This window comes from Mus caroli, chromosome 13, assembly GCF_900094665.2.
Source record: "Mus caroli chromosome 13, CAROLI_EIJ_v1.1, whole genome shotgun sequence".
Classification (NCBI taxonomy): Eukaryota; Metazoa; Chordata; class Mammalia; order Rodentia; family Muridae; genus Mus; species Mus caroli.
In genome coordinates, this window is record NC_034582.1 from 17,069,796 (window position 1) to 17,082,766 (window position 12,971).

The window sequence follows — 12,971 nt, forward strand, 5'->3', positions numbered from 1 at the left end:
AAGGAGGGAGGGAGGAAGGAAGGAAAAGAGATCACACTTACAGAAGGTAACAGGTAATGTGTCTGTCATGACAGCAGAAGAAAGAAGGACTCAGAAGGAGGAATGCAAATCAGAAGGAAGAAACAAGTAGGGAGGGAACAAAATAGAACAAAATAATGATACATGTGTATAAAGATGCGGAAGTGAAAACCATTACTTTGTAGACTAATACAAAAAATAATAATTTAACAGAAAATCACTTCTCACTTAACTAAAAAAATGAAGATGTCTTCTGCCAGGACCAGAATTCAACATTTCTTTCCTATATTTAGTTCTTACAGACATTCTTCATTGGAATCTTCTAAATGTTTGTATTTTATGTCCCCTCTGGGAGATAATTCACTTTAAAGGCATTTAGGTATATGTCCATGACCATGTCCACAATAGCTATTGAGGAATTAGTTTAAGTCACATTGAGCACTGAGCTGTCAAACTTTGGGCTCCGGATTCTTCCCTTGAATCCCCTTACTGTAATGGCTGAGCATCTGGGGGCATATTTGTTGAAGAGTAAGAAAAAGAAAGCTGGGAATCTCAGGAAAGAGAAATAAAGAGCAGGAAACGTGTCAGCAGAGCAGCTGTGTGACTCCTCGCCCCAGAGGAAAAGGAAATTGCAGCCCTAAAAAGAGGTGGAAAGTTCTGTTGCAATTCTGAAGGTAAATCCAGGCATTCCTAACCCTAGTGCTTAAGGAAACATAAATAGGATCAGGAGGCCCATCCTGCCAATGCCAGGCAGGGTACCCGCTGATGGCGGGGCAAAGGCCACTATGTCTCACCCTGAGAAGTGCTGGCTCCTAACTATAACCTCTAACCATAGACTCTCAAGGAAGCCTAGAACTTCAGGTAGACAGGGAAAACTGACTCCTGTACTCTCTTCTTCCATAAAAGAGATTGCGGCGTTGACTAGCACATCATACTATGCAAACACTACCATTTCCATTTAGCCTATGAGACACATGTTTAAAAATAAAACAATGAATTGTGCAGTCCTATCATTCAGTAGGCTGAAGCAGGAGGATTCCTGAAATTTCTAGGCTACAAAGTAACCCTCAAAACAGAGAACAAAACAAAAGATAACAATTTCAGTTGTTACAACAAAACAAAAGATAACAATTTCAGTTGTTACAACAAAAGATAACAGTTTCAGTTGTTACAACAAAACAAAAGATAACAATTTCAGTTGTTACAACGAGGGGAAGTGATGGCATTTGCCTTTATTACCTACATTTGGGAGACAGAGTCCAGCCTGTGTACTGTATGAGTTCCAGGACTATACAGAGAAACCTTGTCTTGAAAAAACATTTTTTTTTTTTTTTTATGTATACCTATAGTCCCAGAGGCAGGAGGAGCTCAAGTCAAGACCAACCTAGGTAGTTTGCAAGACCTGCCTCAATATAAAACTTTTAACAGGGCAGGTCAGGATAGCATGGACTTCTAACTCTAAAAGAGGGACGGTGGAGGTTGGAGATTCAGGGTTAGCTTCGGCTGCATGCCAAGTTTGAAGTCAAGCCGGGATACAAGAAAGTGTGTGTGTGTGTAAATATATGTATATATGAATATAACTCAATGGTAGAGCATTTGCCTAGCCCCGAGTTGAATTCTCCATACACCAAGAGAGAAAGGAATAATGAAAAAAAAAAAAAAATCATGAGAGCAATTGCATGTCACAGACTTCCTAAAGCAAAGCAGTGTGGGAGTGTGAGAAGGAAGTGACAATTAGGCTTTCTGAATGTATAGGGAGAACAGGAGCGTATCAGAAGTCCAGTACCCAGGCTGAGACCAAAGTGGTGTGAGAGGGTGGATCTGTATTCTAAATTTATCAGTCAAAAGCAATATAATACCACTACTAATAAAGTATATGTTCTTAGAAAGGTTTTTGGCTTGGGCTTTTTTAACTAGATTGCAAAGACACGTTACTCTTTTTAGGCGACAACTTTGAAAGAAAGCGTAAGGTGAACCCTAGAAAAGATAAAATTTCAGAAAATGGATACAAAAGGATAAGTCGAAGTTTGTGCCTTGATATACAACTGGGAAAGGCACAGTGTGTACAGCAGAGTGGCGCAGCGGAAGCGTGCTGGGCCCATAACCCAGAGGTCGATGGATCGAAACCATCCTCTGCTAATTTGCGTTTTCCTTTCCCTTTACATTGCCAGTGAAATCTTTCCCACAAGGTTTGCGAGCAATCAGAAAGGAAAAGAAATGGTACTGGAGAATCAGAAAACTGGGCGATACAGAAATCTTCAACGTTTTAAAGAATCACGACACCACAGAACACCACGGGGTCTTATTTTCTCTATTGCAGGTTCTGTGACTGCCTCTCGTCCAGAGCTTCTTGACTGTAAACTAACACTGTGGAGAGGCTCAGGCTCTGGTTCTGGCTCTGGCTCTGGCTCACTCTCATAGCTTGCACCAGGCCCTGGAGTACTAAACCCAAAACCAGATTAAAAAAAAAAATGTAGCAAATATACCGAAGCTTGGTAGAGCTTCGGGGTTAAATAAGCTTTCAGAAAACTGGCAAGTCTGAAAGAGCATGGAGAACGAAGAACTGGAACCACATGTCCCCGCCACGACTTCTCGTGACTTCTGTAAAGCTGGAAAAGGAGCAGGATTGGGTCATAACCTAAGTGCTCCTCTGAGGGTCTATCACCTTGCACTTGGTCATCCCCTCTCCCGAGATAAATACATGATAATTGTGCAACTCATAAACGTTTTGAACGGAATCACTGGAAAAACAATAAGGTTTGGCTATTGTCCTGTTGCTCAGAACACGCAAACTACAACTTTGGTCGGCCACACACAGACACACATAAACTCTGAATTCTTACTTTTCAGAGTTTAGTGATTAATGAATCACTTTTATCATGAGAGAAAAGCACCATCTAAGAGCCTGGATAGCTCAGTCGGTAGAGCATCAGACTTTTAATCTGAGGGTCCAGGGTTCAAGTCCCTGTTCAGGCGGAAGGATGTTTCTTTTGTGTTTGAAAAAGGGAAGAGCAAAACCGCAGTCAACACAAGAATTTCTTTCCTCAAAGGGAATAAAAATAAACCAAGTAAAAATGAAGTGGGCTCAGTAGGGAAGCCATCATTTAAAATTCTCTTTGCCTTACATATAATATATATATATATATAATATAAATATTAATATGTATATATACACAAGGATGGGGGAGATAAAGGAGGGTCTTTGAACAGAGTCTGAGGATCAGTTTTTGTAGTGAAGAGTAGGGAAGAGGGAAGGCCTGGCACCAGATACAGTGACCCTGCTCATTTGTTCGTTTGTTTAAGTGTAACAGATTGCCTGTTCCTTAAACCCCTGGGCTGGGGGGGTGGGGGGGGAGGGAGCTGGGGGGTGTTGGGGGTGCTGTTTTTTGGAATCTCGAGTTTCCTGAAGCCTTAGCTTCTGTTTTATGGCTCTGGTTTTTGAATGAGACACCTAGGAGATAGGAGGCTATGGAATGGGGAGTGAATACTGCATACATATGCAAAGCATCACAATGAGATTCATTATGTATAATTAACATATGTTAATACAGGTAAAATAAAACTCACTGAGTTCCAGGCCACAGTGAGCTGTGTGGTAACCTGTCTCCAAAATATTTCTTTGAACTGATTCATCTTGGCCTTTGAGTTCATATTTGTTTGTGCAAGCTGCCAGGCCAGGCTGGGGATTCAGCATTGTGGATGAAGGATTGTGTCCTTGAGTCTGGTAGTAGGAGCTTTAGCCAAATGCTCTGCTCACAAGTCCACTCTGTTCACTTTCAGTCTCTTTTTTTTTTTTCATTTGAAATAATTAGGTTTAGCCAGGCATGATGGCCCAAGCCCAGCATTGGAGAGACTGAGGCAGAAGGATTACCACAAGCTGAAGGCCAGCTGGAGCTACAGAATGTCTATCTTTAAAAAAGAAGAGAAATGAAATGAAAGAATTCCATTCATGTCACTTTCACTTTGTCCCTTATTCTAGTGTGTCACTTTTATACATGCATGAAATGTAACATTCTCAAAGTTAGAAGTAGGGAAAAGATAAAGAAGGTGACATCACACCCCTCCCTTTCTTTCTCTTCTTTCCAATTCCTTCCTGTTCACCTAAAAGAATCATACCAGTCAGTGGCTGTATCCTGTATCTTCATTTTAATAAAGGAAAAGACACAAAGATACAATCTAAGAATTTCTCTTTCTGTCCTGAGACCAAAGATAGCACATTAGAGGCATTCATTTTCACCTTTATTTATTTATTTATTTATTTATTTATTTATTTATTTATTTATTTTGTTCTTTCTTTCTTTTTGAGTCTCGTGTAGTCTATGCTGGCCTCTAAGTCTGTCTGTAGCCAAGACTGGAACTGAATGGCCTATCCTCCTCTCTTCTGCTGAGACTCACCTATTCTGCCTCTTGCTGTTTGGTTTTATAGCAGAAGTCCTCCAAAGCTCAGAAGTGTCAGGCTATTACATCCAAACGTTCCCCTATGCTTGTCCACTCATGTTATTTTCAATATTCTCCAGTAACAACAGAGTAAAAAAATTAATATCTTTCATGTTGGATACAGATTTCAGGATAAATTGTTAGAACTGGGATTGTTGGGAGGAATGACTAATGTAACTGTTAACATCGAGTCAAATTACCCACCAGGAAGCAGGCTGTTAGTTACCCAGGGAGGTCTTGAAAATGTAAACTTTATGTGACCCCCCTATTCAAAATGGAAGTTTTATTTCAAACAATTTATCTCAAAATTGTTGTTCAGATTCCTTTGTTAGAAAGAAAAAGCTGTACTTCCAGGCATCTACACTCATTTTTCTGCTTCACCAAGCAGAGGTTAAAAAGCAGCAGGTACTGCTGAAATGGAAATAGAAAAATATACCTGGAGTAAATGACTCCAGCTGCAGTCAGGGACTTCTGTCTTTTCTCTCTGTTCACAGTCAAATCATTCTGAGTGGCACACTCCCCACGAATGTGTCTTTGTCCTTTCATGGTCATTGTTACCGAACTTGCGGGTTTAAACTGTGCCAACTACGGTCCTGCCACTTATTCTCAATAAGTCAATTAAAAGAGCCACACTAAAAAGTGGACAGGCGAAGGAGGTATATCCAAGGTGGCCACACTGGGGAGAAGAACAAAGAGAGCCAAGGACCTTCCTCCTCTACAACCCCTCAGCACCACACCCAGCTCCCAAGTAAACCCCTTTAACCCATGGAAGGACGTACTTTAATGATAGAAGTACGATAGAGTATATACATAAAGCAGTAGCAATTTACAACCAGCTTACTAAGTTCTTGGGAAAGTTCTTTGAAAGTTCATTGGCTAGCTGGGTGTGAGGTGCACACCATTAATCCAAGCAGTCCAGGGGCAGAGGCAGGCAAGTTAGACTGGTCTACATATGGAGTTCCAGGACAGCAAGGGCTACATAGAAATAGAGAGAACCTGCCTCACACAAACAAAAATAAAATAAAAGCGAGGGGGAAAATAAAGCTAATTGGAATCATATTGAGTAGATATAGTAACTTGGAAAGATATAATGTCTGTGAGATATTCATTTTTTTCATATTCATAAGCATGATAATATAGTTCTCTCTTTATTTAGGTCAGCAGTGTCTTTCTTAGAAGGAGGCTAATTTGTTACTCTAACATCTTTAGAAAGTTGTGGTTTCCATGTTTTAGTCACCTGGATTAGGACCTCTCTCACCTGCAAGCCTGGTTCTTCCTCCTTTTCTTGAACAAGCCAACATTTAACAGTTTGCTGTTTGGGGTGTGCACTTAGCTTTTAAGGGCTGAACAATCTCTCCAGCTCTTTTTTTTTTTTTTTTGCTTTCTTAACAGAGCACAAGCAAACTTCCTCCCCACATCCCTCCTCACTTACAATTCATCTTTTGTTTGCTTTGTCTTTTGGAGATAGGGTCTCTGTAGCCCTGGCTGGCCTGGAACTTGATATGTAAACTAGACTGGTCTGGGGACTTAAAGAGCCATCTCGGGCTCCGGTGTGCTACGCTTGGACCCACCTTCTCTCTGTCTCTGTCTCTCTCGGCAAATCTTAAAGGTCTTAATGTTTATTTGATGTTGTTTATTAAGCTTATGCACACAACGCTTTATCTTTTATTCTTTGCTGTTATTTGAAACAAAGGCTCGTGTCTTAGCTGTTCTTGGCAGAGGAAGAACTTTGTGATTGCTTAGAGGTCGTCGGTGAGGAGGGAGAAAAGAAGAAGGGAGAAAGCGAAGAGAAAGATAAAAGAAAAAAAGAAGCAAGAGAGGAAGAAAACATCCCTTCGTTTGAACTTCCTTTAACAGTAAGAAGTGTGTGCCCGTTCTCCTCGTTAGTATAGTGGTGAGTATCCCCGCCTGTCACGCGGGAGACCGGGGTTCGATTCCCCGACGGGGAGTCTGCACACTTGTTTCTTTTTGTTTCTATTTTGGGATATCAAAGGATGATGACCATGGTCCGTCTGGTGGTCACCAAATGAGCTATATCTGAGGCCGCGTTTTTTGCAATTGTTTTAAATCAGATCACAACACCCAGTCTGATTAGGACAGCCTGTATGGCCTTTCTGAGAGGAACGTGTATCTCAGCTGGGTTCATCTATTTCAGTACCCTCCCCAGAATTCCCAATTTGACAGAGAGAGAGAGTTGGAAATAGCAGTATTTCCTATGAGACCATATACTCTCCCATAACAACAAAAAAAGCACAAAGAGAGTTCATTTTGTGTTGGTTAACAACTATGCCTGAGCATGAGGCATGGCCTAAAATGTAGTTGATTTTCCTTCTCAATAGGAGGTACCAATTGCAAATAGCCTCAGGGTTAGGGTTGGGACTTTGTGTCCACTTCATCCTGGGATTGTGTCTGGATTGAATTTGTTCAGGCCTTGTGCATGCTCTAACATAATCATAAAACTTGTTAGGATTTTAGACCATCAACAGTTCTTTGCACGGTGGTTTTATGATACATGAAGAATTCTGAGATCAAAAGACAAAAGTCTTTTTTTTTTTTTTTTTTTTGTGAACAGGACCAAACTGATCCTGCTTCTAGAATAAGAAACTCTCCTATACTAAACAAAGGAACATAAAACAACCATAATGCTGAATAATTCAACTTGAATGCTGAATAATTCAATTGTTTGTTTGTTTTTCCTTTTTATGACCACAATTCTAAACTTCCAAGAGCCCACAAATCATTCAAGGTGGAAGATATAACTGAGGAAAGGTAGACCAGGTTTTAATTTCTATAATGATAATTAATTTATTCTGATTAAATTCGCCAAAGTCAAAATTGATTTTTGTTGCCTGAACAGGAACTCAAAGCCTGGACACTTGGAATAAAAACTCAACGCCCTGCCAGTTCCCAGGCTTTCAAAACATGCTTCTGTTCATCCGAGAAACAATTTAATTCTGTAAGTAATTTAAGTTTCTGGGAAGAGCTGAAAGACTCCTTGGCTTTGGGGACTACCAAGGGTCTTACAAAAGGCTGGCTTGGCTACCTGTCTTATCTCAACACCTCTATACTATACTTACGTTAAATGGTCAAGAAAAATAATTTTTGTGACTGAAGGATAGAGATTATCCCAAGAATTAATGGTTGCAGAAGCGAGGTCCTCAGAGACCCCTGGAGATCGGGCTGCCTTGCCAGCTTGCAGGTAGAACAAGGAGGGGGAGACTGTGCTTAGAAATGCTGGAGCAACTGGGGATAATCCTCACGAGAATCAAAGGATGGGAAAAGAGGAAGCTGCCATCATTCTAGGTGTTTTTCTTGCACTTACAGACACCAAAGCCATGGTTTATAGAGCTTTGGTTTTTTGTTTTTAATTTGTTTATTTCATTTCGACTCACACTCCAACTTATTAAGGACTGGATGGACTAGTTAATCTAAGCTATTTTTTTCCAGTCATTCATCCATGAACCATAATTTAATTACCTGTAGTATCAAAAGTCATAGGCAAAGGTGACACCAGAAAAGATGGGAAGAGCCTGGTTCTATTTTCCAGGGGTTCATTTGATTGACTGATTTAGAAATATGATCCATTCACCTCCCCCATAAGTGTAGACAAGTCTTATAACAGACTATAGATATTCTTACTTAAAGGAACAATAAATAGCCTTTAAATCACTGGTTCTCAACCCTCCTAATGCTACCACCTTATAATGCAGTTCTTGATGTGGTAACCCCCAACCATAAAATTATTATTTCATTGCTGCTATCTATAATTTTGCTACAGTTATGAATCATAATGTAACTATCTGATAGGCAGGATATTTGATATTTGACCCATGTGAAAGGGTGTTTCAACCCTAAGGGATTGAGACCCACAGGTTGAGAACCACTTCTTTAAAAGATTCTAGATATAACTTGTTGTTTGATAGTCCTGTTCAAACCTTTCTGAACTTCTATGTTACCGTCAAGAACCTTGTCAAAGGTTCTTTCAGGACTTTCAAGATGGCTTAATAGTTTGTAAAGGTGCTTACCACTAAGCTCGGGAACACGGGTTCCATCTCTGCAACCAGTTCCCACGGCTGTCCTCCAGCATCCACATGTGTGTGCAAACTTCAAAAAGAAATAATTTTGAAATATCTTCTAAGAAAGCCTGCCTCCTATGCTGGGGGAGGAGATGCTACCTCAAAAACATACTCCAAACGTTATTTCATTGATGAGGATTCCAAATAAGATTTCCTGTGTCTAAACATTTGCCTTGTGCTGTTGTGAACGCATTAGGTGACAAACTGTGATCCAGTATCATAGGACGGGCCTAGTCTGGGGTAGAACCAAGTTTGCTGTGTGTAAATAATGATACTAAATATCTGCATGTGGATTACATCCTTTGCTGTTCATTATTATTAATCAAATTATTAATCATATTAATCTTATCATTATTATTAATCAGATTAAGCTGATGGCTCCCTTTCCCCTTCTGGTGTCCCTCACACCAGTGCTTTGTCACTACTCTCACCACCCCCTACCTAGAGTATGACAATGTTCTGACGTGGAGTGTGAATCACGTCCTGCTTGCTCGGACTTTAATTCATCCTTTAATTCATCTACACTATGCTGTAATGGTAATTACGTTCGGCTTAGATCAGGAAGTTACACAGAAGGAAAGGGCAGCAACTGACTCTCCTTTGACCTCTGTCCACTCACAGAGACGTCTGTAGCAAGCAGCGCAGTAGCTGATTTACAGTTAGTTTCTACAATGCTAGGCCTCCCCTGTGAAAAGCAAGCGGAAACACTGGATCAAAGGTCTCAGCGAGAAACGGGAGTGGGAAGAGGAAACAAATGGGGCGAGGGTAGGAAGAAGACAGGGGACACAAGAGAGACTGGAACAGACACTGTTACTAGGAATGATCACGCCTTACTCAGTTCATTCCGTTCATCCATGTCAGATGTCACAGGCCTTCAGTTCACATCCCCTTTCCCAGATCGTCAAATAAAGTTAGGGGTATCAAAATCTGTAGAAGAAAAGTGGGAAGAGTATCAGGATCAGGGTGGAAAATGCCAACGAGAAAGTGCAATAGAGCTGCTTATTTCATTGCCAGAAAGAGAGAGCGCTACCGGAGTTGGCCGAAGTGCTACTCGGTTCTTAGAACTCTTGCCTCGGATTCAAGAAATTTCACATCATAGCACCGACTCCGGCACTCGGATCCAGGATATCCTAACTGCAAGCCACAGCCTCCCAGGGAGGGGCTGTCACCTCCCTACTTTCCCCTCCTCCTCACTCCACTACCACCACCACCCCCCACCCACCACCACCCCAGTTTCACTTATTTTCAGTAGGTTCAAACCTTCCATTCCAGTACCCTGGGTACAACCAGTAACTGGCTCGTTTTCTTAACAATTGATTATTCGAGTAGACTAGAGTGTGTGTCAGGATGGCCGAGTGGTCTAAGGCGCCAGACTCAAGCGTTAGCTTCCTCTACTGAGGGTTCTGGTCTCCATATGGAGGCGTGGGTTCGAATCCCACTTCTGACACAGCTGTTTTCTTTTTCCGATTACTATCATCTTGCACCTTTCGTAATGAAATCTCTGTTTTGCTGATTGTATCAGCTAGGAAAGACTTTCTTTAATTCCGTTTTCTGACTTTGAACCATCTGGTTTTTTTTTGTTGTTGTTGTTGTTGTTTTTTAACACGATATTTTGACCCGTTCTTCTGTTGTTTTCTGTTTTGTGCCCTTGAACTCAAACTAACCCTTTTGCCTCAGCTATCTATACAGCTAGAAATGTCTTTAATATGCTTTGGTTTCTTAGTGTTTAGTTCTGATGATTCCTTCTGGCCATTTGTTACAGTTTAGCACATGATCGATTCAATCACATAATTCATCAGTTCTGATTTCCTTCTTGTCCGTGTGTGTGTGTGTGTGTGTGTGTGTGTGTATGTGTGTGTGGTGCACTTTCAATTGACTTCCATTTGATTTTAGGCAATGCTGGCTGATATGTGGGGGTGCCCCGCTATTTTGTGGGGTTTCGCTCTCTTATTTATAAACTGTTCCACCTCTCTGTCTGTCCTTCTTAAGTCTCATTTATTTTCTGTCCTTGTGCTGTTTTGGTGAAGACTGTGCTAAACTTCTTTTAGATTATGATAAACTCTGGGTTTAGGGTGTAACTTAGGGGCAGAGCGCCCACCTAGCATACCGGAGGCTCTGGGTTCTAACCACAGCACAGAAAAATAAATCTTGAGTTGATTATCTCCAACAGCTTGAGTGCTGGCAGCTTTCTCCTCTGAGGCTGTTACATCTTTATTGTGGACCAATTATAATCCCAGGAGTTTGTTTCTTGAGAACGTGACAGATATCTGAGGTAGCTGAGGAACAAGAGCCATCCTCCTTGTATAATTTGAATGTTAAGTTCTCCTGTCCGCATTGCACATTTGTATCTTCCAACTGTTTCGGTCTTGCTCAACTTATCTTTTTTGTGTGGCCTTTTACCACATTAAGCTGCAAGACTCTTCGTCTTAGTCTCTTAGGAGTGAGAGAACTTAGGGGGTCTAGCTGTTCTTATGTTTCAGGTATTCCGATTTCAAGTTTTTCTTCAGCACCCAGTGCATTTTGATCTTGTACCTGTATCTTCTGGTATTAATCAGGTTGTTTCTACATCTATTACTGTTCATTTATCCTGTCCATATTGTTCATTAACTATATGAGGGCCGTTCCTGACTGTACCTTACAAATGGGTACCTTACAAAGGCTGATGATCTCATCCTTTGTATTGCCAGCACTGAGGAACCTTTTGGACAATCAGAATGCCTGAGGTGGACCTGTGGTCTTATTGTATGGCACAGACTACGGTCTAAACAAGCGTTCTCAATCTGTGGGTCGCGACCCCTTTGGCAAGCCTTGATTTCCAAGAGTATATAGCAACCCTTGAGACGCTCAGATTCCAGTCTTGAGAAGCCCCGCCCACACTTAGGAGTGTAGCATCCTTATTCTGAGCACATCTTTTAGAGAATGAGCTTAACTTACTTCAAAACCTTTTCATAATACATTCCAATTTTGTTCATAAAACAAAATGTGAGGTGTTTAATAGAATAGTATAACCAATCTATGGAATATTACATGCTTGAAGAATGAGATGCCATTAAACTATATCACAACACAGAAAATAACAGTATGTGTTTATGTATATACCTATTCGATATCTATACAATACATATTCCTAGAAATATTACCTAAAATAGTCTATGTCGCATATTTATTAAACATGAATATAATATGTAAATTTCGAGGAAGATGCACAGGATACTTTAAACAAACAAGGCACCAGTTCGGGGAGTTAAGGAAGTGGTGTTCTAGAATGAAAAAAGATGTATTATTCACTTAGGGTGATGTGAGAACTTCCATGGCTCCTTGTTTTAAGTCACAATCTATTACAGACGTAAAAGCATATTGAATTTTGATTAAGCTTTTAAGATGAAACATTTGTGCTGCCAAGGAACTTTTTCTAAGGCAAAGGGAATTCTGGAATTTGAGCAGGTAGAAAGCAGACATTGTAAACAAACGATGAAGGAAAAAAGAGAAAAACTAAGTATATAATATAATATAATATAATATAATATAATATAATATAATACAATATAATATAGAGTAAGTTTCACAGCTTTCAAGGGACACTTTAGACTTTTTGAGTTCTTATTCTTGCTCACTCAGTGGCAGCGTTTGGGATATAAGTAATGATGATGCCAGCAGACAAAACTGCATTGCTTTGATTACAAGGTCAGACACCTCTCACAGGCAAAATGCCGTCGACTCTGGCGGGACTCGAACCCGCAACCTTTGAATCTCTCAACCATGCTAGAAGTCCAATGCGCTATCCATTGCGCCACAGAGCCCACCTGTAACAGTCTCCCTTCCTAAGGCTTCTCAGTACTTTCTTGTGTATCAATGCACTTTTTCTATGAACGGTGTTTCCTCTTTCTGTAATACTTCACACAGAAATGTGCAACAAACAAGATGCGCGATCCTCAACACAACTTTCGGTCCCGGGTGTATTCCACCAGGAATGTCTGATCAGAGATCCATTTCAACACTCTGGACTTGATGGCACAAGTTTGTAACCTCAACAATTTAAAAACCGAGGCAGAAGGATTTCCTTGAGTTCCGTTCCATCCTGGGCTATACAATAGTGAGGCCTTGTCTCAAAAAAAAAAAAAAAACCCAAAACAAAACAAAGTAAAACAAAGAAAATCAAAACAGCAAAGACAAAATTCTTATCTCATTTAGTCTGGCCTCTCTAGTTCCAAGTCAGATCATTCCTTTTGCTAAAGAGAGATCCAAAGTCGTTTAACTCGTGCCGGCGCCCGGCCAAGTCCCTTTTTTGGAGCTTCGAGCTTTTCTTTTCTTTTCTTTTCTTTTCTTTTCTTTTCTTTTCTTTTCTTTTCTTTCCTTTCCTTTCCTTTCCTTTCCTTTCCTTTCCTTTCCTTTCCTTTCCTTTCCTTTCCTTTCCTTTCCTTTCTCTCTCTCTCTCTCTCT

At 40.6% G+C, this 12,971-nt stretch overlaps 5 non-coding genes across 5 annotated transcripts; 4 read left to right on the top strand and 1 right to left on the bottom strand.

Annotated features, from left to right (window-relative positions):
- Window positions 1–2,085: 2,085 nt before the first annotated feature.
- Window positions 2,086–2,157, top strand: Trnam-cau. Its single transcript has one exon. It is a non-coding gene; the product is annotated as a tRNA-Met (tRNA).
- Window positions 2,158–2,921: 764 nt separating this feature from the next.
- On the top strand, window positions 2,922–2,994 carry Trnak-uuu. Its single transcript has one exon. It is a non-coding gene; the product is annotated as a tRNA-Lys (tRNA).
- A 3,338-nt stretch (window positions 2,995–6,332) lies between these two features.
- On the top strand, window positions 6,333–6,404 carry Trnad-guc. The gene has a single exon. It is a non-coding gene; the product is annotated as a tRNA-Asp (tRNA).
- Window positions 6,405–9,872: 3,468 nt separating this feature from the next.
- On the top strand, window positions 9,873–9,978 carry Trnal-caa. Its single transcript has 2 exons — window positions 9,873–9,910; window positions 9,933–9,978. It is a non-coding gene; the product is annotated as a tRNA-Leu (tRNA).
- A 2,267-nt stretch (window positions 9,979–12,245) lies between these two features.
- Trnar-ucu lies at window positions 12,246–12,331 on the bottom strand. Its single transcript is given in 2 exon segments — window positions 12,246–12,281; window positions 12,295–12,331. It is a non-coding gene; the product is annotated as a tRNA-Arg (tRNA).
- Window positions 12,332–12,971: the final 640 nt, after the last annotated feature.